This window comes from Ursus americanus, chromosome 20, assembly GCF_024610735.1.
Source record: "Ursus americanus isolate L20-20 chromosome 20, mUrsAme1.1.p, whole genome shotgun sequence".
NCBI classification, from domain to species: Eukaryota; Metazoa; Chordata; class Mammalia; order Carnivora; family Ursidae; genus Ursus; species Ursus americanus.
The window spans coordinates 47337352-47363794 of record NC_142146.1 but is presented as its reverse complement, the minus strand read 5'-3'; the positions used below and the strand labels follow the sequence as shown (position 1 = coordinate 47363794).

Sequence of the window (26443 nt, the reverse complement as noted above, 5' to 3'; positions counted from 1 at the left end):
ATTTCTTCTAGGTTGTCCAATTTGTAGGCATATAATTTTTCTTAATATTCTTTTATAATCCTTCGTATTTCTTTGCATTTCTGATTTTACTCGAGTTCTCTCTCTCTTTCTCTCTCTCTGGTGAGGTTCATCAATTTTGTTGTTCTTTTCAAAGAACCAGCTCTTGTTTTCATTGATCTGTTCTATTGTGGGGTTGTTTTGGTCCCTATTTCATTTATTAAGCTCTAATCTTTACATCATTTTATTTTGTGAATCCTTTGACTGATTTTTTATAGAAATATTTAGTTTTACTTCTTTTGTGTTTCCTCCTTTTCTTACTTCTCCTTATGGTCTTTCCTTTCCACTTAAAGAGTTCCCTGTAACATTTCTTGGTTTAGTGGTGATGAATACCTTTCAGTCTTGTTTGTCTGGGAAGCTCTTTATCTTTCCTTCTATCTGAATGATAGCCTTGCTAGATAGAGTATTCTTGGTTGCAGGTCTTTTCTTTTAGAAGTTTGAATATATCATGCCACTCTCCTCTGGCCTGCAAGTTTTCTTTTCTTTTCTTTTCTTTTTTTAAAGATTTTTATTTATTTATTTGTCAGAGAGAGAGTGAGCAAGCACAAGCAGGGGAGCAGCAAGCAGAGCAGGCAGGGGGAGAAGCAGGCTCCCTGCTGAGCAAGGTACCTGATATAGGACTTGATCCCAGGACCTTGGGATCATGACCTGAGCTGAAGGCAGATGCTTAAACTACTGAGCTACCCCGGTGTCCCAGGCCTGCAAGGTTTCTGCTGAAAAATTAGCTGATAGCCTTACAGGGTTTCCCTTGTATATAACTGTTTCCTTTTGCTGTTTTTAAAATTCTTTTTGCCATTTTAATTACTATGTGTCTTGGTGTGGAACTCCTCACACTGATTTTGTTGGGGGGTTCCTTTTGCCTCCTGGATCTGGATTTCTCTTTCCTTCCCCATATTTGGGGTTTTAGCTATTCTTTCTTTAAATAAATTTTCTACCCCTTTTTCTCTTCTCCAGAGATCCCTATAATATAAATGTTATTATGCTTGACAGTGTCACTGAGTTCTCTAAATCTCTTTTCATTTTTTATTATATTTTTCTTTCTCATGGTCATCTTAATTGCTTTCCATTACTTTGTCCTCCAGGTCACTGATTTGTTCATCTGCTTTCTCTAGGCTACTGTTCATTCATTCAGATATGTTTTTAATTTCAGTTACGGAATTTTTCCATCTCTCATTGGTTCTTTTTTATGTTTCCTATCTGTTTGTTAAGGGTCTCACTGAGGTCTTCCACTCTTTTCTCAAGTCCGGTGAGTATCTTTATGATCATTACTTTAAATTCTCTATTAGACATATTACTTACCTCTATTTTGTTTAGATCTCTTGCTGTGATTTTGTCCTGTTCTTTCATTTGGGACATATTCCTCTGTCTCCTCATTATGTCTAACTCCCTGTGTCTGTTTCTATGTGTTAGGAAAATCAACTACATCATCTGTCCTTGAAAGTAGTGGCTTTATGAAAAAGAGGTACTGTCATGCCCTGTAGTGCAATGTCCCCTCTTGAACAGAACTTTATACTTCAGAGGTATCTTCTCTGTGTGTTGTGTGCACCCTACAGCTGTGGCTGAGCTGCATTTGCCTTCAGTCTACTCAACTGCCATGGCTCTCTTTTCCTGTTGTGGACAGGGTTTGGTCCCTGTGTTGTCTGGGGCCACCTTGGGCTTGAGTTAGGTCAGACTAGGCATTTGCCAGAGCTGTGCTCACACTGAATTGAAGGGCACTCTCCCTGTGTTGTGCCCTGAGAAGCTTTAGTTGGTGGCTGGGGCCTGCAGTCAGACATGATGTCTGCCAACCCACTGCTAGGGTTATCTTCCCCTGTGTGTGTAGTTATCTTCCCCTCTCCCTGGGGCAGGCATCATTTTAGTGTGGTGCTGGTTCCTATCAGGGCTACTTGTACACTGCCACACTGTGGTGACACTTTGGATGGACTCCTGCCAAGGGCATGTTGGATGGGGAGGTTCTGCAGGAGGCCTTGGGGGTGGGGTGCAAGGTGTTCACGGGTTTGCAGCGGTCTACTGTGGGAGGGTACCCATAGAGCTTTGAAGAACACCTGTCAAGGGTGACTTGGAGGGCGTAGTCTGCAGAAGAGTGGGGGTGAGGCTTGCTGTTAGCAAGCTGAGTGTCAAGAGCGTTCATGCCATGCTGGTTCCCATAAGTGTTTGCATATCTCTGCTTGGGGGCATATGAGGGAAATGGCATCTTCCAGCTCTTTTGTTCTTGGTGAAGTCTCCTAAAGATTCCTACCCCTCAAGCACATGTTCTGTAATTTGTAAATAAATCTGCTTCCCAGGTACCCCAGGTGTTTTTCAACCTGCTGCTCGTATGCTGCGTCTCAGCCAGGCTCTTCATTGTGCTGTCTCTTTAAAAGTAGGTACTTAGTTTCCTATTAACCTCCAGCTCTTCCAGAGCTAACTGCACTTCAGTCTTGGCCACAGCTGCTTCTTGCTAGACACGTCTCCAAAAGCAAGAGAAACAAAAGCAGAAATGAACTATTGGGACTTCATCAAGAGAAAAAGCTTCTGCACGGCAAAGGAAATAGTCAACAAAACTAAAAGGCAGCCTACAGAATGAGATAAGATATTTGCAAATGGCATATCAGATAAAGGGCTAGTATCCAAGATCTATAAAGAACTTATCAAACCCAATACTCAAAAAACAAATAATCCAGTCAAGAAATGGGCAAAAAAGACATGAACGACATTTCTCCAAAGAAGATATACAAATGGCCAACAGACACATGAAAAAATGCTCCCCATCACTTGGCATCAGAGAAATACAAATCAAAACCACAATGAGATACTACCTCATACCAGTCAGACTGGAAATAATAAAATTATATAAATATATATATGTATTTATATAATATGTAAAAATAATAAAATTAACAAGTCAGGAAATAACAAATATTGGCAAGGATGCAGAGAAAGGGGAACCCTCTTACACTGTTGGTAGAAATGCAAGCTGGTACAGCCACTCTGAAAACAGTATGGAGGTTCCTCAAGACATTCAAAATAGAGCTACCCTATGACCCAGCAATTGCACCACTAGGTATTTACCCCAAAGATCCAAATGTATTGGTCCAAAGGGGCACCTGCACCCCAATGTTTATAGCAGCAATGTCCACAATAGCCAAACTGGAAAGAGCCCAGATTCCATCGACAGATGAATGGATAAAGAAGATGTGGTATAAAAATACAGTGGAATATTAATCAGCCATCAAAAGGATGAATACTTACCATTTACATGAATATGGGTGAAACTGGAGGATATTATGCTAAGTGAAATAAGTCAATCAGAGAAAGACAATTATCATATGATCTCACTCATGTGGAATATAAGAAATAGCACAGAGGATCATAGGGAAAGGGAGGGAAAACGGAATGGGAAGTCATCAGGGAGGGAGAAAAACCATGAGAGACTCTTACCTCTAGGAAACAAACTGAGGTTGCTGGAAGGGCGGTGGGTGGGGGAATGGGGTAATTGGGTGATAGGCATTAAGGAGGGCGTGTGATGTCATGAGCACTGGGTATTACACACAACTGATGAATTAATGAACTCTACATCTGAAACTAATGATGTACTATATTTTGGCTAATTGAATGAAAAAAAGAAAAGGAAAAGCAAAGCCCCACATTTGTAAGAACTCATAAAGCTAACCCTTTGGTTTTCAAAGCCAAGTGTTATGGGAACTTGTCTTCCCATTGTGGGTCCCCATGCCTAGTGTGGAATTTGCTCCTCTCCCACCTCTGTGCCTCTAGTGTCACTCGTTCCTGTGTGCCAGGAACGGCCAGCAATCCCTGTACCGAGGGATGAAAGATTACTCCAAACGCTGCTTTGAAAGAGAGGAGAAGGCAAGGGGCTCAACGCTCAGAGAGGAAGACCCTTTGCTCTTCTTTGCTCCCACTTTTATTGGTCCTTAAGGATAATCACAAATCCTTATCACTGTTTCCCAAGCAGGCGATGTGTGACAAGGGGTCTTACTGAAACTGGGAGGATCTGTTTACCGGAAAGATACTATATGCTAATCTGCATGTTCTACAAGTTCGGCTAAACATAGCCCAAGGGACAATGCATACATCTCTTAAATCAAAGGGTGGCTATTTGGTCTAAGACAGCTTTGGTGAAGGCAACTTCCCAAGGCATTCCAACTGCAGAGTGGTCATGCAGGCCTCGGCATTCCAAAAGCCTACTCTCCAAACCTTCCCTGGCCTCAGTGGCCTCTGTTATATTTTAGCAAGGCAGGTATTATGGCTGATTTCATGCTCTACATTAACCCCAACAACTGTGGACAGTCTCACAGGTCAGTTTGGTCTGGGCCCGGTCTCCATTCTCCCTACAGTTTTCAGTGTGGCCTCTCCTCTACATTACCTGCAGAGAGTCAATTCTGCCAGGCTTTGGGTTGTTTTCTGGGTTATTTACACTGATGTGTTATCTATGCGTACCCATAGGATGAAATGATCATCCTGTACTGTCTTACTATCTTCCTCTGAAGTCTCCACGCTGTATCTTTTTTTTTTTTTTTGGAGTGTTTAATTTTGTCATTATTTTCAATACATTGAAGTTTCATAATAGTACAAAGAATCCCTGTGTATCCTTCACTCAGATTCCCCAAATGTTAACATTCCACTCTATGTCTTCTGATTGAAGCAGTCAGTCCATTTACATTCAAAATAATTATTGATAGGTATATACTTATTATCACTTTTTTTTTTTACTTGTTTTATGGTTTTTGTAGTTCTTCTCTGTTCCTTTCTACTCTTATTCTTCCCTTGTTTGGTGGCTTTTAGTGATAAGCTTGGATCAAAATACTAAGTGCAGTAGCTATGTAATAGTTACATTTAAATGAAAAAGCTGGACAGCCAAGTGCTCATAAAGTAATTGAGCTGGAAATCATTTACAAGCAAAGCAGATTGAAAATTAAACACAACTCCAACTCCTTCATTTTTCCCTGCCATGAGTATTTGGTAGATTAAAAGTGTATTTTCCTAGTGAGAAGTGTCTATATTATTTTCCTCAGTCTTTTCACTAATGAAATTATATATGTGTTTATAACTATATGTTATATAGATACAATTTTACAGTTGCTTCTGTATTTACATCTTTCTCCATAAACCCCAGTGAAAATGAAACAACTTCATCTATTTTACTACTGGTTGCTCAGCATCTAGGAAAATACATAGTTGGTACTTATATTGACTGAAGAAAGAAATCATATTCATTCTATATAATAAAACATTTAATAACTAATACAGCATGTATGGAAAGTAATCACTATAAAATTGTAATTCTAAGTCCTGAACTTTTAAAAGTTACAGATAGACGTGTTAAGTATTTACATGATAAACAGGATAAATCAAGTGACACTCATTTTTATTTTTAGAAATATGATTGTTAAAAATACTGAACTATGGTATTATGATTGCAAAATTTAGACAAGAAGTTTAGAATTTTAAATTATCAATGTGGTTGGAACCCCTTTAAAACACACACATGGGGCGCCTGTGTGGCTTAGTCATTAAGCGTCTGCCTTCAGCTCAGGTCATGATCCCAGGGTCCTGGGTTTGTGCCCCACATCGGGCTCCTTGCTCAGCGGGAAGCCTGCTTCTTCTCCTACTCCTCCTGCTTGTGTTCCCTCTCTTGCTGTCTCTTTTTCTCTGTCAAATAAATAAATAGATAATCTTAAAAAAAAATAAACATGCACACATAGGTACTCATGAATGCACATGCATGCAGAGGCTGTGTATATAACCACAGAAAATTGAACATAACTAAAACAGTATTTTGATATAAAGCATCATTGACTAAATAAAATGGCACCCTTAACAGCAAGAATCCAAGGTTATACATTTGAGTTGTGAAGAACTGAATCAAACTAGTCCTCTAGTTTTTTAACATGGTTTGTTTGAATAATTAGATTACGTATTGTTGAGTTATGGTAGTTGCTAGTGTCCTTTTGCTAATGCCTCTACATTGAAAGCAATTTGAAAATTAAATATTTAAATGAATCATTTGAAATAAAAGCTTAGCAACTGTTCAGTAATTGGATGAAATTGGTTGTTGGAATTCAACTGATTTTTTTTTTTAAACAACCAATTTCTTATCTGAATTAAGTTTTCAAGATAGTTTGGAAATTTTCGTGGGAAGTTAATGGACACAAGTAAACCAAAAACTACTGACTCCATTTACCATATATATATTTTCAGGAAGTTTGGCTCCTAGGAGCATCTGAATTTTTGTCCTGGATGAGAAAGATCGGAGGCAGGAGACTTGGCCTTGCCTCCTGTAGGCCTGCTTTCAGCTATTTTTAGGCACTGGAATCAAGAGTAAGATGACAAACAAGGTGGACGTCCAGCAGAATATGGGGCAACCTGCCTCACTGAAGCATAGGTCACAAGGGCCTAGGCACAAGGCAGAGCCCAGGGATGAGCGTGTGGGAAGACTGACAAGAGTAAGAGGTCTCAGTGTGGAGGAGAGGAGAGTGCCCCTGGTGTCATAGCTACAGGCCCTTACTAGACAACTGGGTCTTGACTGTGAATGATTGTGAGTTGGGAAGAGCTTTAAACAGGTTCAGCTATTCTTAAGAAGTTGTTTTAAAGTGAAACAGTAGCAATCATCTAAGATGTAATTAAATGCTACTTTCTGGAATGGAGCAAGAGGACTGTTCCTATCTGGAATGATTAATGAAATCCGAGGCCATTTTTGAATAACAAGGGGAAAATTCTTAAAGGCATCCAGAAAGAAAATGCAAGTCACTTGTGAAAGAAAAGAAACTAGCCTGGCTTTAGTTTTCTTTTTTAAAAGTTAATGCCAGCAGGGAATGGAGCAACATCCACATTGTCATGGAGGAAAAGGTTGAATTTAGCAGTGCTCTTGTACATGCAGAGTGCTAGAAGAGATTTTCAAATATGCAAAGATTCCCAAAATGTTTCACTTGCACTGTTGAAAAAAACAAAATTACTGTGTAGACAATTGAAAGATGACTAAAATTCAAAACTTTAAGAATGGGAAAGCTAGGGTATAAAATATTGGTGATAAGCATCATTATCTGTCAAATGTAAAAGTTGGTCAACATATATAGTAGGCCACATAGGAAAGGAGAATTTATATAGGTTACATTCCATTTCTATAGTGCAAAACAAAACAAATAAACATGCAGAAAGAGCCTCCCTGCAATGTGTCAAATGCCTGATAAGAAATTATATCCTGCTATCCAAAATCCTTTTCCTGATCTAGTCTAAAAAACAATCTTATCATAGTGAAAATTGAGCCAAAAGTTCAACAGTGGTAGAATGGGTATCCAATTACACATGCATTTGAATTAATTGTAGAAAAAGTGTAAGGCAGAGTATGGTGTGAGATATGTAAGCATCCGGTCACAAAGAATACTGACAGCGTAGTATTTCTGGGCGTGCAAAACTGCTGAGCCAGCCTATATTGATCAGCTTCCCTGGGCAGGTCCATTCCTCTTTCACATTCTTAAAATCTCTACTATAGGAAGGAATATGCAATAATCATTCCTATCATTCTTAACAGTTAATTTAAACATTGCTTGTAAAATTCTCCCTAACAATGAATTTAAATTGGTCCCAGTATTCATTAGTCTTCACCCAATTCTGTCCACCTAGAAGGAAATCCAAAGAGATTGTTACTGAATTCTCAGATCACAAAATCTTCACAGAGGGGAGAGTTGCAGAAATCAGGGAGTGAATAGTGTTGGCACCCAGTTGGTGTCCAATAAGTATTTATTGAAAATTACTTGAATATATATGAAGAGAATTTTGTATCAGTTAAGTTTGAGTAGTTCCAGAACTAGTGTGATAAGTTATTGTTCAGCAAATATTCCCTCACAGCCCAATGCCGCTGCCTCTTTGGAAGGAATAACTTCCCTGTCTTATTGATGATGGATTTGGCTATGTGACTTGTTTTGGCCAACAGAATGTTGGCAAAATGAAACTAGCAGACGTTTGAAATGTGTTTGTGAGATTGGATGTAGTCTTGGCTTTTGCTATGAAAATAACATGCTTAGGTAGCCAGCCCTAGAGGAAAAGAGACCCATAGTGTGGATCTGGACCTCATCTAGAGTTTGGTACTAAGTCTGGCCAACCCAGTCCAGACCAACCCAACTCCATCATCTTGCAGGTGTGTGAACCCAAAATAAATACTCATTACTCTAAGGCCACTAAGTTTTGGGATGGTTTCTTATGCAGCACATAGTGGTAGTAGCTAACAGATAACAGTGTTGCCTATAAACTTGGAGACAATGCAATAAATTTAAAAAAATGTTGTGAAAAATATTAACATTGTCAGAGTTGAATGTAAGAAATGTAAGAATGAAATGTAGCTCAAGAAAAAAAAAACAATTCAAGAGTAATAGCCAAGTGTATTCAGAGGGTAAACTCTTGGGAGGAGAAAAGTAGAAGACATTAAACAAGAAATTATTCAAAATCTAGACCCATCAGCAGTTGAGGGGCTAAAAACTTGTAAACAGAACCCTCCAAAAGTGGGAAAGAATTAGGAGGTAATACAGCTAAGATCCATTTTTGACTAGGCTGCTTTATTCGTATGGGATCTCTGTTTTATCTTCTGTGAAAGGAGGGGACAGCAGTAGATAACCTCTTGCAGCATTAAAGCTCGATAAGTCTTTGAGATAATTTTAAATCTATTTAGGAAAATAAGCTTAGAAAAGTACGTAGAGATAGATGCATCAGAAAATCAAATTAAATAAATAGCTAAGGTTCTAGCTTAACGTGAAAATCGATTTGAACAGATTAAGAGTTTTTTGAGGTAGATATATTTGGTGAAATTTCCATCCATTTCCTTTTAAGTCACTTCCCTGCTAAATGTCAATGCAATATTTTAAGATATCCTTTATATATTTCTAGTTTCCCATGTCAAATAAAAATGTATTTTTCAACAATCCTTAAGTGAAAATATACCCTTTAAAACATTTTCCATTAAAATAATCATAAAAGCAGATTAGAAATAGAATTGATCACTCTGTGACGAATTTTTGTTAATTCGTGCTATTAGTTGTGTAATAGCCATACACAATATGGGTAATAGGGATTCTAACAGATTCTGGAAGGTCACCTAGTTAATAATATTGAAACCATCCAATCTGTTGAATAGTACTATAAATATAAGCTTGAGAAATATATGACATGACATAAATCCTATGTATTATAGCAAATATGACAAAAATACATTGCATTTTAATGGCTATTTTCAAGAGGCCACCAGATGGATTGTTAAGGTTTTCTTTATGTGCAGTCATCTTCTGTGAAGAATATGAAAAGTGCAAAGTTTCAGACAGGTCCCTGAATCACTAATTGGATTTTACAAAAGCACCCCTGATTTACATCAAAGCTCATTGTGTTCTACTGGGTTTAAACCTTACTTAGAAATGGTAGATAATTTTAAGAATTTGCCCAAACCTCAAGCTAAAATTCTTATTTGGTGTTTAAGTGTATTTTTCATATGCTTCTAATTTAACAGAAAGTATTATGAGGAAAATGGGACTCATCCAGTCATGCTCTATCCATAACTGCCGTTATGTTCAGAGCCTTTCAATATGTCTCTTTTGCTGACTTTAAGTATAAGAAACATGACTTTCATATTTTATTTTTATGAGCATAACTTTCACTTCTTAAAAATTTTAGTTAATCTCATTTCCCCTTTATATTTAAAGAGATTTTATCAGGTAGAAACTACTGGGTGGTGGTTGTATTTCACAATTTATTTGCTATTCTGAGATGGAAAATCAGGAATAACTTTTAATCATAAATTAGAACAAAACCTTTAACAGAGTTTCTTGATTCAGAATCACTTAGTATTTTAAAGAGTAAAGTGGTGGCTTCAATATGGGCAATAAAAGAGATCTATGCAGTCAAATAATAGAAATTATGGTTGAAAAAATGAGATTTATAAAGAAAAAAACTCATGACTAGGCAAAGAACTCCATCAAAAATCTTACACTTACTTGCTGTGTACACTAAACAGTTGTTAGCTATTCTATAGAAAAACTAAGTAAAAAGCATATGAAATATGCTCTATTCTCAATTCTTAGCAACATGTAGTTGTAACTATAATGTGTATGCATTGCAGTCTATAGAAATTTAAAATGATATACCATGTGTTAGCAATGCTCAGGATGTTATTTTTAATTTTGTTTTTTGAAAGATTTATTTTATAGAGGCAGGTAGAGGGGCAGAGGGAGAGAGAGAATCCCAAGCAGACCCTCCCACCTGCAGCTTGGAGCCCAGATGCAAGCCTTGATCCCATAACCCTGGAATCATGACCTGAACCGAAATCAAGAGTCAGAGGCTTAACCGAGCCACCCAGGCACCCCAGAACATTATTTTTTAAAAAGGCTAAATTTTTGTTTATTGTCAGCCCTCTAGAAGATATTCTACTTCATAGAGAAACATTCCAAAGCAAGCATGAGAGCGAAGTAATAAGACAGCCGCTATCCTCAAATGCATATTGATTACTTGGTGTTTAAGGAATAGATGCAGGATGGAGAAAATATGCACACAAGTAACTATAACACAAGACTGAGTAAAATGCATCAGAGCATAAAAAAATTCTACCTATGTTAAAAAGGAGAGAGGAGCGCCTGGGGTGGCTCAGTCAGTTGAGTGTCAGACTCTTGATTTGGGGTTAGGTCATGATATCAGGGTCATGAGATTGATCTCTGGGTTGGGCTCCCCCTGGAAGTCTGCTAGAGATTCTCCCCCTCTCCCTGCCCCCCCAAAATAAATAAATATTTTTTTTAAAAAGGGGAGAGAGAGATAAATAAGTGTTTATTGATAGTTTCCTATGTAGCAGATGTTGTACAAGGCTCTTAGCAGACCATAAAGATAAGGAAACATAATTTCTGCATGTTGGGGCTCGAAATCCGCAAAGAAAGATAAGATAAGAAACCTTTCCAGAGCAGCCTCTGAGTTCAAGAATGGCAGAACTGTGTCTTATTTGTCTTGGCCTCAAGTGATGAGGGGATGCTCACTAGATGCTGTATTCATAATTCTAAGGAGTCAGTCTGTGGTTTACCCACAGATACTTATAATGAAACTAAGCTAAGTACTCCACTCTTTTCTTCTTACTTAATCCTCATAACAACTTTCCAAGGTTGCAACTATCAAATAAAGAAACCGAGGGTTGGAGAAGCTAGGTAAATTGCCCAAAGTGACACAGGCAGTGTATCGTACCGTGCATCCAGAATCCAGACTTTTAATCACTTTTTATTCATATTCTCTTACTACATGATAAAAGCTGTGAAAAGATGTAGCTCAGTTGTTGTAAGGGTTAAAGAAGGAATTATTCCAATCAGGGAAATCAGTAGAGAAATTAAAGTACAGAGAGTTGACGAGACATGTAGATGGACAGAATTCAGAGGGATGGGAGCAGGATCTAGACCTTTACTCTCCAGTAACCATTAGCACCATTAGTAACCATTAGTGGAAATTTAAGTTTAAATTCACTAACATCAAATAAAATTAAGAATTTAGTTCCTCAGTTGCACTAGCTGCATGCCACAGTTTCGCTAACCACTGGCTGCCATGTTGGTCAGCACAGAGTCACAGAACATTTCCATTCTCACAGAACATTCTGTTGTAGAGTACTGTCTGAACGGAAGAGATTATGATCATTGTCAGTGGGAAAACAGCAAAGATGGCTAGGAAGTGAAGCTCAGGTCTGTTTAGAGAAGATGGGGGCGTTGAGCTTGGTGGGAATAGAAGGTCCACATCAGTGTGCAGGACAAGATAAGTAAGTGCCAGATATATTTTGGATGGTCTTGAATGCCAGAGGAGAATTTACATGAATTTGGTATGCAATGAGAAACATTGAGGATTTCTCATCAAGGAAGTGATATTATCAGATCAGTTCTTTAGAATAATTATTTGGGAGGTGGTTCATAAAACTGACTGAAATAGAGTTGTGTTTGCGAAACTGGTTATGAGGCTATTGAGCTTGGAATGGAAAAGCTGTAAAGGATGTGAGAAATTTGAAGTACAACCTAATGACTTGACACTATGAGGAGAACGGGGAAGAGAAGTCTGAGCAATTGGGAGAAGGGTGGTGGCAAGGTCAGAAATATAGAAGTCAGCAAGAGGATGGAGTTTGCTTAGAAGGAAAGCAAGTTCAGTTTTGAACATCTTGAATTTAAGGTTCCTATGAGACATTTATCTGGAAATGTCCAGGAAGCACCAGGAAAATTTTCTAAATCTTTTGCTTATTTTCACAGGAAAGTCAATGACTGGCCTGTGAAGATAAGTGAGATTGAGATCAAGATCAAGGAAGTCATCATAGGCAGGGGAAATAATTTCCAAAATGGCAGGAATGGAATCCAAAATGATATTTAAGTCAAGAATTACAGAGGCAGGTGTAAAAGTTGAAGTAAAAAGCTAAGCGTTGGGGCCAAGACTGAAGCAGTCTAATTCATTTTTCACAGCTTTGGAATATTGTATAATTTTTAAAATAGCCTTTGTAGTTGGTTTAACATCATTTCCCCAATAGGCTAACTACTAGAAAAGTCCCTAGCAGTATCCATTTCAGATTGTTTGCTAACATTTTAAATGTTTATTGCAATAGGGCAATACCTTTGGTAGTATGACGTTATTAGAAATTCATGTAGATTCTCTTAAGTTCTATGGACTTTCATACATGATACAAACTATTGGTATATTTTATTGAAGCCGAAAGACTGTAGGTAAGGGTTATAAACTAATATCACAGAGAATCATGAGGTCTCTCTTTACCTCTATATTAATAGATTCCAAGATCCCTGGAGTGATTCTCACAGGAATTTTTCTGTTCACCTTTTAGATTCTTTCAGTGTAATCGGTAGTGGAGGGAGAGAACTAGCAATGTAATTTAAAGAAGAAAACGGAACCCAGATGATAAGATAAAGTTTTATGTATTTGTCCAACTTTGTGACTAGATACAGGAAGAGGTAAAGATCTTTCTATCTTTCAGGAGATATTTCAGTCTTTGTCACAAATGAAGACAAGGTACTTTTGACAACCCGAATTTCAAGGAACAAAATAACGTTAGATAAAAAGACTGGTACTAACTCAGAATTTTGAGATTTTACCCGGCAGATTCCCAAACCTAAGGCAGTTTTTCTCCCAGAACTCAACCTGTAATATTGAACTTATAAATGTTAATTTGTTCAGTGATTTTGTTTTAAAAGGTTAAATGCTTGTATTTTATATACTTCCCAAGACTGTAATTACTAAAAAACCCTCGGAACTCCTCCAGCTATTGAATTTTTAATGAGTCCATTCATGATCCTCCTGTGAGATACCTTGAATTCAAAGGGAAGGAAGCAGATGCAAAAAACACAAGAGAGACCAGTTGAACAGTCTATAGCAAAATCAGAACTGAAATTCATGCCTCCCAAATCTCAGTGGCTGTTTACATTACTCAGAAAAAGCAAAGTTGACTTGACAGCAAATGGAAGAGAATTAACACAAAGAAGATACCTTGATGAGAAGTTAGTCATTAGCTGTAGCAATTAACTGCAATTGCCAATATTCACGAAGGGTGAGATCTTTTACACAAGCAGCTATTACTCAATAAAAGATGATTCTCTCTAGTGATTATGGTAGTGTGACAGGCAAGCCATAGATCAGTTGTGAGTAATTGTCTGAGCAGTTGTATTTCAAAACATGTACCTTGTACCACAAGACAAATGTTGACAGCATCCACCCGACCCCAAATACCCAAAGGAAAAGTGAACACTTTTACTCTCATCCCAGTATGCTGTCTACACAGTGTCAAACACACAGGTGCCTGAAAGGATTATTTTTCATTTAAGTGATGGAGAAACTAGAATTCTTCTGTCTTTAATATTCTGATCTGAAGATGATTTATTTTTACTCCTTAATTCTAGCAACACAGTTAAGTGGAGACTGGAAACTACAACTTAGAGAATTGCTGTAAGTGATCTGTATTTTTTCCATTGGCATGTATGTAATTGAAAGGTTCTTTTCTTGACTATAAACTCAACATTACATTAATCACAGATAATAGTGAATATATCTTAAATAAGCAAAGGTAAATAATTACAATAACAAGGAGGATTTAGTTCAGGGTTGAGAGTTCATGTGTAATAATACTTATGTTGCATATTATAGGGCATATATTCCAAGCATTTTCTAGAAAAATTTCAGAAACAAATTTTGGACTTTTATTACATATTTTACCAGCTTTAAATAAGTACATGAATTATGCATCAACTGATACATCTTGAAATGCTTATGCTTCTGATTACCTTTCAAAGGTAATCAGATAAATCACCTTAAGCTCCTTTGATTTATAATTTCAGCTATGTTTACAAATTAAAATTCATTAGGAATGGGCTAATTTATATATTGTAAAATCAGATTTAACTATTTACATGCCAGCCATTATAATGTCTTGATTTTATGAAAGGCTCTTTTAAGCAATGGTTAAGAGAGCATTATCTGAAAGAAAACTGTCTGGGTTTGAATTTCTGCTCCTCTAATTACTAACAGTAAAATCTCGGTCAAGTTAATTATGCCTCTGTTTTTTCAACTATACAATGAGCATAATAAAAGTACTTAATTCACAGGGATATTGTAGCAAATTCGTTAATATATGTAAAGCCCTTAGCCCTTAGTGTTTATCAGATAATAAGAGCTGTAAGTCTGACTCTATATTATGATAGGCCTATCTTACACATAACTGGAGGCCAATGCATGGGCAACAAATACAGGAGAAAAAATTGCAAAAAGTTAAACTTTGGTAGTAATAAAGTAAAAACCCTACACGATAAATAGACTTTTAAAACATTAAGATTTCAAGAAAGCTTGCCTCTGTCAAAAAGGGACACTGTATCTAATCATTCAAATAACATATTAACATCTCCTTCCCTTACCTACTTATTCACTAAAAAGTTTTTCTTCATGTTTTTAAGATTTCCACACTTAAAATATATGAAGATTAAGTGAAGGTGACTTACTCAGGAGCTTCTATGATATGATAAAGCCAGTCAGATGAAGAATATAAAGGAATGCTATAGATAGAGCAGTGGATAATATCTAAACTTTAAATTAGTCGTGATAATGGGGAAAATGTACCCTGGGCAATTCATGTTCACAGAAAACTCTAAAAGCTTGTTTTAAGTCTCTTCTGTTTCTGAGTTTTTAATTGATTTTTGGGTAGAACTGCAAACTAAAAGATGTAGCTACTTCTCTGTTTTGTACTTTGCTGCTTTCTTTATCCTTTATCAGCGAGCGTAGAAATGGCCCAAATCGGGAAGTAAAGCTGCCTCAGACCAGACAGTCCCTCCCACATTGTCATCGTAAGAATTCTTCTTTAAGCCTGAGCTCAAATGTTGAACCCTTTGATAAACCTTCCTCATTTGACTCTCCAATTAGAAGTAATCCCTTCTTCCTCCGTACTCACACTAGGCATTTTTTAAAATAGAAATATCTATAGTTCATTAAAAGGAAACCCAGATCTCTCAAGGTGAGGAAAGGAAGAAAAACTTTGCCTGAAAGGTGTGAATATGGACTTGAAGTTCTGAGGTCTGATCTAAAGTCATTTACTTTATCAGAAAAATCTCGTATGGATTACAGCCAACAGTATGGGGACCTCAAAAGGTATTCTCTTCCATTAATGTTTTTGTCTGAAGATGAATTGTCCTCTTCTTCCCTTAACTCTATCAACATGGTCAAATGAAGACTGGAACTTTAAAACAAGGCATTTAGAAAAAGTCAAGAGAAACAGGAAGGATACAAAGTGCATTGCATGTGATCAGAGAATATGGCTTCCTCCAGCACAAAGGTTTGAGTTAATAAAGCTCATCTTCCAAATAGCATTTATTTTGATTTTTTTATGCTGACTATATTCTTCACCAAATACAGTATAAACTCCTTAATCTCTAAACCGCCCATGTTGACTAGCACTGGGTCATGTATGTAATACGTAATTCAATTTATGAGCATAACTCATGAATACATGACATGAGAACTTTGATTTCAAAGTTTAGCTTTAGAAGTTTGTGACAGGTAGCAAACTACAAATATGCCACTATTATATGTGAACTTTTGTGACTTAGTTTGACCTTAAATGTCATATAATAAATTATTATTTTTGCTTATGTCTATTTTTCTTCCTCTAAAAAAAATAGATAAAAGTCCAGCATCCAAAATACACAAAAAATCATTAATGGGGGCTATCTTAATTTTAGCCTTTCTCTATCCTTCAGAAACAGAGCTGTGATTTTCCCATTCTAAATTCTAAATTTCAGAATGACATTAGGATTATGGAAGAAGTATTTGTCCTTCGAAACTTATTTCAAAATATCTGAAAGCTTAAAGGGTGTTTTTTTTTTTAAAGTGCAGAGCCCTGAACTTCTGGGACAAAAGAGGAAGGGGAGTTGTGGCAAGGACTGCAACTAAACCTAAACCTAGAAGAGAAACTGGTCAGACGCGGATGGATGTGCTTGTTTTAGCCCTGCTCAGACTTGCTACTCATTGCATCATCCTTCCCCTTCTGTCCACCAGACATACCCATTTCCGTCTCGCAGCAATCAGTGAATCACATCAAATCCTAAGTAGGACCTTGTGATCTTTACCTTTTTAAGGTCTACCTACTGCTTTTGCCTCCGATCACCTTTTTCTTGCTCTCTGCCTGTTCGCTATCAGCCTCCCAGCATTGTTTACCAGCACCTGGTGAAGGAAATAGGCTCAGAAGGACATTTTGAATGAAAAAGTGTTTTGGAAATAATTGGACTAGAATTTGTAAAATTATTGATTTGGAATTAACAGGATTCGTGATTTTTTTACCAGTCTCGTACTTTATGGTTCCATAGAGGTTGCTTTTAAAAAATAGACTTTAAGGAGGGCACTTATTGCATGGTGCACTGGGTGTTATACGCCAACTAATGAATCATCGAACCTTGCATCAGAAACCAGGGATGTACTGTATGGTGACTAACATAATGTAATAAAAAAACATTAAAATAAATAAATAAATAAAATTTAAAAAAATAAAAAATAGACCGTTGATAATAAACAATTTACTAATAAGCACAGAAGTAGACATGACAGTGCAAAAATGTGAAAATACAATGCCGAAAGAGTAACAGAATCAAATTGATAGGGGAAGATAGGAAACTAGGAAAGCAGATAGAGACCTAGGTACAATGGTACCTGCTTTCCAGATTTGTCATGTAAAATTCATTTTGCACAACGGAAATGGTTTTATGTGGCATAATGTGCTGATAATTTACGGTGTTGCTTAGTTATGGACATTGGTTACTAATATGCAGTGATAATGTCTGCTTCAGTGTTTTCCTTTAGTCTGTATCTTTTGTTTCACTTTTTATTTATAAATTTTTTTCTTTATAATTGAGAAATTTTAAACATTCAATGAAGAAAAAACAACCGTACCATCCAGAATCTTTTTTGGCACTTTTGAAATTCTGGTGTTTTTTATTTTACTTGCACATGATGTCCATAAAAATTTGGGTTCTTCCAAAAGATGCTAAAACAATTTGAATGCAAATCTTTTATTTGAGGTGAGTCCAGGATATCAACAGGGCAGTGGGACAATGAGGGAAGCGAAAGCAGTCAGAAAAGAGCACACTGTTTAGTCTGCTTCTATGGTGGGTAACTGGAGTTGATGTCTTAGAGAAATCCTGGGAAATGGTACAAAGTATAGGTCTCAGTGATCCCACCTGAAGTCCAAGGGGGCTGGATTTAGGGCTGCTGGGGGTGGAGGTCAATCTCTCAGCACTTCTGGGTCACACTCAATGTGAACAGGCACGCAGTGGGCATCCCCCGTTGAGGGAGATGACACTTAGGCACAGAAATGTGGATAATGGCAGTAAGGAGACAGCTGGGGCACACGGGAGGGTTGAAGGGAAATGTGTGGGCAATGAAACTGTCCACTTCAATATATCACCTAATTTCATAGACAAATCAATCCCATTCTTTTTGTGATAAGGTGAAACATGTTTATCTTAAATGTTAGAAAAGTGAAAATGACATAAATATTTTAAAATCACTCCAAATTTGGCCATTTAGCAGTACTCATCATTACATTTTGGTGGACACTGTTCCCATTGTGTGTACAGATGGAGAGAGATTCAGTGAATTCATTTTAGGAAAAATTCCTTATCTTTGGATACACGTGCATTTCTTTGTTCAGATTGCTTATTTTAATTTACTTATTTCTGTGATTATATTTATAGTTTTCTCTTGTTTTCCTAAATCTACAACCTCCCCCTTTTTTTCTCAATTTTTATTGTTCATCCTCTTATCTTTGAGCTCTTGAATTATTATTCTCTAAGGTGAGATCATTGTGATGAATTTTCCTGTGCCTTGAGGTTTTTTTCTTCTTTTTTTTTTTTAATTTTACATTTAGGGTCTTTATCTTTCCTTTGACAGTTACATTCCTTTCTTGCTTTCTTCCTCTTCTCTGCACATTTTGTTTTGTTTTGCTTCAACACATTTGCATATTCGCCGTGGCATTTCATATTGCTCGTAATTAAGCAGTTCTATTTTGCCTTTTTTTCTGCTGTAATGTGAGTATACTCATAATTCTTCCTGGTATAGCTGAACCAAGTTTCTTTTGTCCTTCTAGCTACTGTTTGAGAGAGGTTTGGTTTTCTGTCCATTTTTAGTAGATGGATAGCATGGCAAGGGTTGGGTAGGAACCCAGCCAAAGTGGTATGCACACTTTAAATACCAGAGCTCTCGTCTCTTATGAGATTTTGTTAAATATCCTATAGAAGAATTCAAACCATCTAGGTTGATGAGTCACATTCTTACAGAGGCTATACTTGGGTTTTATACCATTTCCTCCAATCCCTGTGTTTGCTTCAGTTTTCCAGGATAATAGTAATTCAGCTTCTTGGCTTCAGAATAGAAGGAAAAAGTTAATTAGTCTGCCACTTTACTGTCTCTTAAATCCAAATGCTTAGCTACTAATATTGTACAAGCTACATCTTCAGATGAATACCCAACAATTGACTGGGATAATTTACTTATAATGAGATTACAGATATATGGGTTACATGCCCTCCATGATAGTGCCAATAATTGGGTGAGCCGTTTGTTTTTTAACCTTCATGACAGAACAAAAGAGTATGCTGTACTCCCATTTTAAGGCCTTGGTTGTGTTTCTGACATTCTGTTTTAGAATTGACTTTCAGTCAGGGGCGCCTGGGTGGCTCAGATGGTTAAACATCTGACTCTTGATAGCTCAGCTCAGGTTTTTTTGTTTCTGTTTTTGTTTTTAGATTTTATTTATTTGAGAGAGAGAGCAGGGGGAGGAACAGAGGGAGAGCGACTAGCAGGTTCCACGCCCAGCACAGAGCCCATCCTGGGCCTTGATATCGTTTCCATGAGATCATGACCTGAGTCTTAATCAAGAGTTGGACACTAAATCAACTGAGTCCCACCTAGGCACCCCTCAGCTCAGGTCTTGATCTCAGGGTCTTGAGTTCAAGCCCTGCGCTGGGCTCTATGCTGGGCATGGAGCTTAAAAAAAAAAAAAAAAAAGAATTGACCTTTAGTCAGTCAGTATCCAGACCTATTCTTAAGGAATACTAGCACATTATATAACTATAATTTTTTAAAAAAATCTTTGTAATACACAGAATTCCTGTATTGGAGCGAATGTTAAAATATCTGAGCTTTATTAAAGTTTTCAGTTAATTTATTTGATGATTCTAAATAGACATATTGTGATTTAAAATATGCAACTTAGAAAAAGGACAATTAAAGGTGACCTCCAAGAGCACTATCAAATTAGATAAGTATATAAGCATCCATATCAGTCAGAACCCACGGCAGATGGAAAACAATCATTGAATAATGTTTAATAAAAATGACAGAGCAAGGGATGGTGAAGTCACCTTACTTAGGAACTACGAACAGTGGGATGGTGTTACCACCCCTAAATCAGAAGAGGCAAGGAGAAGGAAGGTTTACAGACCAGGTGTTGTACATGTGAGGAACCTACCCCTTACATGGAAGACCACAGACACAACTAAAATTTTGGCTGGGGAGGGAGGAAATTGGGGGGGGGAGTAGAAGGGGAGGGAGTGAGGGAGTTAGTGAGGAAGGGGGAGGAATACACTCCGATCCTTCTCTCCTACCAACCTCCAATTTCCTATCAGGGCCGCCACTGGCCAAACTCACAGGGAGCAGAGGGCAGGAGACCAGGTGTGAGGAGAGTAGAGGTCAATCCCCTGGGGTATAATAAGACAGGGAAGAGTGGAGAATGGTTCTAGAAGGGCAAATGGAAACCAGCCAGCACATCTTACTCTAATATTCCATTTTCAAAAATCACTTAGAGAATAGGAATGAACTCCTTAGCTATAGAAGTAGGAACATAATTTTCTGCAATTACATAAATTTATAAAGCCAATTATATGTAATTTGCAAAGCAAAATTGTTTCACTCAGGTTTTGCGTATGTAGGCACTCACATGCAGAGTTGGTCCTGCTGTTCCTATAGCTAATGCTTATTGAGTGCTATATGCAAGGGACTTTTCCAAGGGCTTTACATGGATTTACTCATTTCCTCCTTAGTTGTGGGTACTATCATCCCATTTTGCAGGTGAGGAAACTGAAGCTCAGAAAGGTTGCCCTCAGGTTAATAGCAAGAAGTGGGATTCTAACTAAGCTGGGATTCTAATTTGGGCATCTGGTACAGAGCATTTCACCCTAACAACCATCCCCACATTAAGTCTATACTGTTAGCACACAGACCTTGTCATTTGCTTAATCTTAAAGTCTCATGAGTTTTTTGTGGGTTTTTTTTTTTTTTTTGTCATTTTTATTATACTTGAGTAATAATTACTTAGTTGGCATACTAACTTAGTCTGAAGAAATGACCCACTTCCCAAACTCTGCACATCTGAGAATCAGAATCCAAGATGTTCTGTGTTGGAAGGGAACTTCGCCAGCCCTCTCTTCAGTTGTGACTGGACCAGTCATATCCTCTCTCTAATCTTATTAGCATCTTGCTAATTCACTTACTAGATCAGATGTAGCTCCTGTTTTCTAAGCTTTAAAACCATCCTTCTGAAATACTGCACAGCTCCTTAACTATGGCACTATGAAGGTATTTTGCCTCAGATATGATTCTAATAGCCATTTGTGTCAATTCTTTCAAAGGGAAGTAAATGTAATTAAGTTTCTTATGAAACAGAATAAAGAATATGGAAATTCTGTAAGAGAAGTAATGATCTCAGTAGCTTTTGAGAGTGAAACTAGGAATTAAATACAATTACATAGAATTTATCGTTGTAAGTTGAAGTCAATTTGGGAAATGTCTTACTTAACTTGGGGTGCCATAGTAAAATGCCATAGACTAAGTGTCTTTACAGAAATTTATTTTCTCATGGTTCTGGAGGCTGGAAGTCTGAAGTCAGGGGGCGTGGTTGAATTCTGAAGAGAATTCTTTCCCTGTCTTGCAGATGGCCACCTTATCACTGTGTGTTAACATGGCCTTTCCTTTGTGTGTGCCTGTGAAGAGAGAGAGGGAGGGATCTCTTCCTCTTCTTATCAGGTCTACAGTTCTATTGAATTAGGATCCCATCCTTATGAATTCGTTCAATCTTAATTTCTTCCTAAAAGGCTTAGCTCCAAATATAGTCACATTGGGTATTCATCTTCAACATATGAATTTTGTGGGGGATACATTCAGTCTATAAAGTGCTTATTTTTCCTCATTAGATTAGTAAAATGAAATTCTGAACTTTATCAAAAACACTTATCACAGCAAATTTACATTTAAAATAGGAATAATAACCTGAGAAAGTTTATTTTAAAATATAAACCATCGATTACTGATACTTGACTTTCTAGATACGTGCCATAACATAGAATTCTATTTCATTCTTAGCTTACTTCAAGATAAACTGATCTGTAGTTTCTAAATCAGATTGGACTTGAAACTGCAAAAATAATCAATGTTTCTCTTAGTTGTTGCCTTCTCCCCCAGTCGATGTAAATACAGATGACTATGGTAATTAGACTGGGTGGGAGGAAGTGAGGATTAGCCTGGGTCCCTTCCTGTGGGACTTCAGTTGGTTTAGGGCAGTGAATCAGGTAGGCTGTTAATTGGGGAACATGGTGTAATTAAGTGCATTTGTGTCAAAAAGACTTAAGGTTCAGATGGATACAATCAACCCATTAGTCCTGCCACCCCTCAAATGAGTTATTTCAAATCTCCACCTATAGGAGGTTTGGTGTCAACCTTGCATTACTTCTTTCTACTTTGAGTTTCTTTAGCTTTAGCTTTTAACTAGATTTCTTAGAAATACGAATATTTGGGAGTACCGGGGTACAGTGGTTTTAGAAGCATAATTGCTTTGGGTCCTGGGCAATTCTAGGGTCAGCCATACCTCAGAAGGCTGGTTAGTAAAGAGATTTATAAGCCTTGATAGTTGGGATACACTTTCACAAGACAACTTATGCCTTTCGCTTAGCAACTTGTATGACTATGTAACCTCTTAGACTTCAGTTTACTTATTTATTATATTAGTCTAATAATACCTAATACATAGTGCTGTGAGCATTACATTATAAATATGTAGATGTCTACATATGTATCTATGTACAGGGAAAGATCCGTTCACTTATGACCACTTAATGCTGTTAGTTCTTATTACTTCTGATTTGGGGTTAAAATTTCTATTTCAAACTCTTTGGGTAGATACTTTTATCACAGGTCCAATTTAGTTAAATTTCTATGTAGTTTTAAAGAAAAAGCAATAATAAGTATAAAGCTATAGAAGAAATTATAAAATTATAAAATTGGATTAGTCAGGTAAATTAGCCAAGGTTGCAAAAGATATGTCTTATCTGGCTCTGATTTCTTTAATGAGTAAAAATGACTTCTTTTGAATCATAAGACCGCATCCATTGTTCTGTTATTTGGGGGGAAAATCAATGCTTTGGACTTCAATACTGAAAATAAACTTACAATACTAAAATAAATCATCCTATTTTCTATTAAAATAGACTGAATCACTAAGACATTTCCCTCCTTTTTTATATGGAAAAAGAATATGTTACATGCCCATCTGAATACTAACAAAACCCCAGTGAGTCTATTATCATCATTTTTCAGGTCAACAGGTAAAATGCTTTACAATGCCAGATGGATTATCTAATATAATATGATATTTACAGCAACAGTGTATATGATTAATACTAAAGGATTGTTGATCATAAAAGCAAATTTAAATTACAATTCTTAAAATAATGTCAAACTTACAGTTGAACAATACAGGAAACTTTTTTTTCCTGAGCCATTTAGGACAAGCTGCCAACCTGATTTCCATCATCCCAGAGCACGGTGATGTGTATTTCTTACAAACAAGGATGTTTTCCTACACAACTAAAATGCAGCCATTGGATTCAAGGAATTACCACAAATGTATCACTAACACTCAATCATCAGACCCCATTTAGGCTTTACCAACTGTCCCAATAATGATTTTGTAGTAAAGGCTCCAGCTTAGAATCACAAGATACATACAGTTGTCAGGTCTTTTTAGTCTCTTTCCCCTGGAACAATCTTCTCAGTCTTTCTTTGACTATCAAGATCTTGACGCTTGAAATTTAAAGGCCAGCTCTTTTGTAGAATGTCCTTAATTTGGGTTTGTCTGATGTTTCCTCATGATTAAATTTAGGTTGCGCATCTTTGGCAGGAATCTCACAGAAGCAGTGCTGTGTTCTTGTACTCTATCAGATGGCATACAATTTTGGTTAGTTCCATTATTAAAGGAGCTCACTTTGATCACTATAATAAGATAGAAACTGCAAAACCTCAGATAGAGTTAATTCTCCTTGTAGTAATCAGTGTGTGGTGAGCTGCTACTTTGAAACTGTCTTACTACCCCATTCCTCACCAAACTTTCAATTTATTCTTTTATTTGTACCTGAATGGACTCATGGTTTCCTTTATTATTCAGTGGGTTGTAGTTGGTCCCTACCATTATTGTTTATTTTGATATCTATATTGATCCCGATTGGGCCACGCAGGGAGAGCCTCTCCTATTTATACCCTCCTCACCCTCCCTAGGCTTTTACACCCCACTCCCTGCTGCCTTCCTACAGAGCGAGTGTTCTCAGCTTGCTGAGGCTCTGGTACGCTGATCTGGGGCACTGGCACACATGCCCACCTTACTCCTCTCTACCTAATAGCTTTAGGACTAAGTTGTTGGGGGAGGATAGAAAAGAAAAAAGAGCCCAAATTATAATTTTACAATAAATTGTGTGGCTTTAAATTTCTGCAACTTAAAAAAAACCCACTATTTTCTCAATTTTATTTAAAAAAAAACATCAAGTTACTCTTAGACAATTCATACCTCTATTTGAACATACTGGTCAGGAATTGTTTTAAAATTTCTTTTAACTAAATCATCTTAGTGCTTGTCTATGGGTACCTCCTGAGTCGGCAGGAAAGAACACTGAGGGAGGATCTAGTCATTCGAAGGAAAGAAGACTATGATGGATTTCTGAAAGGCTTCTTTCAGAAGCCTTGCAAGTATGCAATTTAAAGTGTCTGTTCACTAAAGAAAATAATAGAGCATGGAATAAATGAAAGATCTTTTTTGATTATGGGGTAAAAACATTCCCTTTTAAGGCTATAGAACTGCCATGGTGCAACCAATTTAAGACCTGTACATTTTCTGCTGTTCAAATGTAAACTTCAACCCCGATCTGACCTCAGTTGGGTGTACAGTGTTGAAGAAACCTGTCTGCACACTTTGAGAAAATGTCCAGACGGCCAACCAAGTGAACTCAACTTTCTAAGGCTCCCACCACCCTGAATGACCTGTAGTGCTCTCTGGCATTCAAAACCTATGCTGCCTTGTGATATCTCTTCTGCCGCATCGTATCAGTTCTCCTGCTTGTCAACATTTTATGTTCTTGCTTTGTTTCATCAAGTAGGCTGTAAACAATTTGATTACACAGATGATACGTTTAATAACTATTCTTTTTTCCTGCCTACCATCCAAAGAAACAGTAGGTATGTAATTACAGAATGAATGACTCAATCAGTGGTCTAATTAATCAGTTAGCTCACGTACCTGGTATTAAACATTTTTCCACCTTAAAAGCCCTTGAGCTTGGGTTTTTCAAGAAAGAATGAAAGAAAAAAAAAGCTCTTTTAATGATATTTTCACTTGTTATAGATTCTGTACCTTAAAAATAATTATCTCACACATTTTTCCAATTTTATGTAAGACAGCCATCATGACATTCTTAGGAAATTCATCCCTCTCTCTGCACGTATGAGTAGAAATTGATAGGGCAAATGAGAGATTTCCCCATATTTGTAAAAAAGTCAAGAAACAATTGTAAAATCTAATATTTCTACCCTGCCTCAAAGGAAATGCTTCAACATCATCAGATATTTGGTACCATTAATGGAAAAAAATTAGTGTCTTAAGGTAAATACACAGCTTCACCCACCATAAAATTTGTCTGTTTTTCCAACTTGCCTTAACTAAACCAGTTATCTTTAATTAGAAGTTCAACAGATCTTGAGTATTATTATTACGTGGGTGACAAACAGAACATCTGTCCAGAACATGAGTTAAAGTACACCATTCAGCATCAGCAAATGCTATCTCGAGTCCATTTTGAGACAATGAGTATTTTACGTAAAAAGATTGAAAGTATAACAAAATCGTACAGTTTTCTTTCTAAATGTACTGTTTTTCAATCAGTGACTTCTAATAGTAATTGTACCAGATGATGAGTTGAGGATTTAATATTATAAAACAGAAATCACACCCCCATCATCTCCCTGCTTAGACCCTCTAATCCTCTTTGTTGTCTAGCATGACATGCTCCCCCCACCATTCTTCCTAGCTCATCTCTTATTACCCCTCTATGTTTCTTTACAGGTTCCAGCCGCTGAGAGAGCCAAGATAGTTTCTGCCTTTGTGCTCTCTCTCTGCTTGGACTGTTGGTAGTCCAAAGTGTGGTTTGGTGGGTATAAAGAGGATGCAGTCAGTCACTTGTTATGTGGGGGCGGGCTTGGTATCAGCTCCTACCATCTCAAATTAAGATGCATTGTAAGCAAATAGAGTGTTTTCTATGGAAATGTCTAAAAAAAGTCCCTTTAGATTTTTTCCAACCAGATTGCCGCCCCTGTATAGGAAGTCTGAGTCCTCCCTAAAAGGTCTTTCCCTATTTCTCATCATGCAAGGCTCCGGTCACACCCAACCCTTCAGAGGTACAATGTCTTATTCTTCTTCCCCACTCAAGTCACTCTTTCCCTACTATATTCCTTACCATGTTTTGTTTTCTTCATAGCACTTGTAATGATTTGAGATGAATTTATCTTCATTACCTTCTACTCATCATTTATACTTCTGCAGTCA

The 26443-nt window shown here is 37.1% G+C and overlaps 1 long non-coding RNA gene across 1 annotated transcript in view; it reads right to left on the bottom strand.

Moving 5' to 3' along the window:
* Positions 1-4559: 4559 nt before the first annotated feature.
* Positions 4560-26443, bottom strand: part of LOC123801984 (uncharacterized) — a 33704-nt gene continuing 11820 nt past the window's right edge. The window contains exons 2-3 of the long non-coding RNA XR_006782387.2: positions 23584-23789; positions 4560-5706 (exon numbers count right to left, since the gene is read on the bottom strand). This is a non-coding gene — a long non-coding RNA (uncharacterized LOC123801984). The remainder of the gene's footprint in view (positions 5707-23583; positions 23790-26443) is intronic.